At 40.8% G+C, this 3,094-nt stretch overlaps 1 protein-coding gene across 2 annotated transcripts in view; it reads right to left on the reverse strand.

The window, feature by feature from the left end:
* Positions 1-2,082: 2,082 nt before the first annotated feature.
* Positions 2,083-3,094, reverse strand: part of elmod3 (ELMO/CED-12 domain containing 3) — a 12,460-nt gene continuing 11,448 nt past the window's right edge. For both annotated transcript variants that reach the window (XM_079738508.1, XM_079738507.1), the window contains exon 13: positions 2,083-3,094. This exon is cut by the window's right edge and continues 2,936 nt beyond it. The gene's annotated coding sequence lies outside the window, so the exon portion shown is untranslated.

Consider the following 3,094-nt stretch of genomic DNA (forward strand, 5'->3'; position numbering starts at 1 on the left):
TTCCATTTGACTTGCAGAAGTGTCATTTTTTCCTTTCTGCCTGGCCTCCCTCTACACCGTGGCTGGTGAGGCCATGGTACATAATCTTCATTCAAGATTGAATTTGAAACCAAAAGAATGCCTTCATTCTGTGCAGGGAACTGTCATCCACGGATTTAACATCCTAAAACACAGGCAATTTGAAATAGCGATTTATTTTAATTGCATGCTACAGTAGTGGAGCACAGCTTTGGTGATTCTGTTGGTTTGTCCTCACACTGGTCCCTTTGAAGCAGTTTGGAGATGAAATGTGGCGTCTACTGCATATTAGTCTCTTCATTATGTGTTCTATACAGACATGTACATTTCTGTACATTGAGAACAGACTCACAAATGCACCTGCTAAATTAAGACATTCCATAAGCTTTTGGATTCCGTCATGGACAAAATATGAATCCTCAAACTCCTTCTGCGCACGTGAGGCTGAACAGGTAGGTCTGGCAGGACTCAAACAGCAGTTCTTTGTGTGATCCTCATGTTGCGTATTAATCAGCAGGCGATGGAAAGACCATGCTCAGAAGACAATACTGTTCCAACTCAAAAGTTGGACTTATGTGTTCTCTCTATTCATCATCTAACTTTAATAGCACAGGGAACTACTTGTCCGGCGTCAGCTTTACAGAGTAAGAGGGGATTAAGAATAATGAGGAGACATCTTTTATTGTTTAATGGAAACGTTTTCTTAGATGAAACATCTTATTTCAGCCTTTCCAGTGAAACAAATCATAGAAAACCACAGGAACAGCCAGTTGCTGATCTGAATTAATGTATTTGCCAGCAGCAAAGCAAACAATAGCTATGATGTTCGTAGTGCTTTATTTAATTCTGCTATCCCACCCGCAAGAATCAAAACAACTATTTTCTTTACCCTCAGTTTTTCACCATTTTGTTTGGACTAGGAACCTGATGAATGTTGGAATCTATAGATGTGTTGATAAAATCGTCAAGTCATCGAGCACACAGCCCTGGTAAGCATCTCCTGTGGCAGGAAACACTGACATCAGCGGGAGAGAGTGAGAGAAAGAGCGAGAGATTTGAGGGAGGGCGAATGCATGAGTGGGAGAAAGCCCTTTTTCCAGAAGGCTCACTAGGTACAAATGGTAGAAGAATGTGTACCCCCCCTCCTACTCTCCTTACTGGCCATCCAGAGAGAGAAACACTCCAGAGTATTTGGCATTCAAAAACCGTGTAGAATCTCTGGACAAACACAACCTTATATTATGTTCAAAAACAATTCCTAACAGTCATTTCTCCTTCACTTTAATCTCTTGGAGACACCAACACCAAACAAAGCCAAGAAAAGTGATTACTACTCATCTTAACCAATACAAAAATAAATACCTGGAATTGGTTGAACCCTTCCAGGTATATCTTTTTTTTTCCCATTATCTTGTGCGCACTGGTTCTGCGGGTAATCTGTCATCGAACACTGTGGGGCCAGAGCTTGATTAAACACAGATGCAGCAGCGGAACCGAGGCGCCTTTGGAGGCTCACAGCCCCCCACTCGACCTCATTCAACTTATATAACGATAAACACGGGGAGAAAGCTATTCGCATCCGCGCCGCTGGTAGTAATTCGATAATCTGACGTTTCCTTTCAGACGTGAATTAGCGCATATTTTGCATGGTCTGCAATATATATATTTTGGTGAAGGATTTCACAAGGTAGGGAACGCAAGCGCTACTGGAGCTGCGATTTCATCAGTCTCCTCGTCGATAAGCCATTTGGGTGGAGGAGATTGTAGGTTGTAGGCCCATTATTTATTACATCAGGATAAGTAGTTATTAGTGATCGTATTAAAGATCCATTTGCTTAGTTAATAAAAAAAAAGTCTCGCTTTGCATTGCTTTACGCGAGTGGCATAGTGCGGTTTCATTTCAGAAAGTATCTTCGGATGATTATCCTGGACTGCCCTCTAGTGGTGTTACGCTGCAATTACCACCTGCGATTTTATTCACAATAAGAGCACATCAAAGGCCCATCAAGCAGCCCGATTGGATGAATTGCAATACAAAAAAGACAATTTTAAAACGGCATTTATTTAACGTTCTTCATACAATACATTGAATGTACAACAGCACATAATCTGAAATACCTCTCATTACAAAATAGGGGCTTCTACAATCAAGGTACAGTCATAAAATGCTCTGAGACAAGACAACGGCAACAGTAAAACACCTTCATACAAAGCGCAGGATATTGAGAGAAGTGATTGTATCAGCCGAGCTATTGTAGGAAGCAGAACTTCAGACCGCTCCCCTGACGAGGGCGCCCAACATTCTGCATGGACCCGTTTCCACTTTGATCTGGATTACTTTTCCAAACGATAACCAACGCATAGATAATTTGATCCGTTGGAACCGGTCAAAAAATAAAAGTTGGGAGTCATTCATGATTTTTATTTGGAGAGAAAAAAAAAGAAGTCTTCGGATATTGAATATATATGCTAAGGTTCGAAGCGTATACAGTATTGTGACTGTTTATAATACAGTAGCCTATATACTTACAATCATATATTGCACCGGCTTGTTTTTAGTGAGTGCAGCTGTTAGGACAGGGTTGAAGTGAGTGTTTTTCTCTTGACATCAAACACTTAGATCACAGCAAGAGTATACTGTACTACCACTGAAGCCACAAGAAACCAGCTTATATCAACATGGTAAACGGCAGCCAATCCAACGTGATCTTCTGTCTCCGTATTCTAAGTGTAAGGGCCTATAGTGTGTCTCTAAATGTCTTTCTAGTATACACATACACATTGACTAACTCGTTTGTTTAAATATGCCATCATGTAGGGGTTTTTCTTTCGACACAGCATGTTTGAATATATATTCAATTTCATGTCATATATATTCAAATTGTATGGCAAAGAAAACCCATAGGGACCAAAAGGAAACCAACAGAACAGAGACGAAACCAAACCAACAGAGAACGTAGAGTCGGATCAGAATATAACGGCGGCCTCCTGTACAAACATCAAGAGAGAGAAGGGAGAGATTCCTCTCAGGTCTTGAGGTAAGAAATGTGTCTCAGTTTTAATGCCCTACTGACAA

The sequence above is a fragment of the Pollachius pollachius genome (assembly GCF_949987615.1).
Source record: "Pollachius pollachius genome assembly, chromosome: 1".
Taxonomy (NCBI): Eukaryota; Metazoa; Chordata; class Actinopteri; order Gadiformes; family Gadidae; genus Pollachius; species Pollachius pollachius.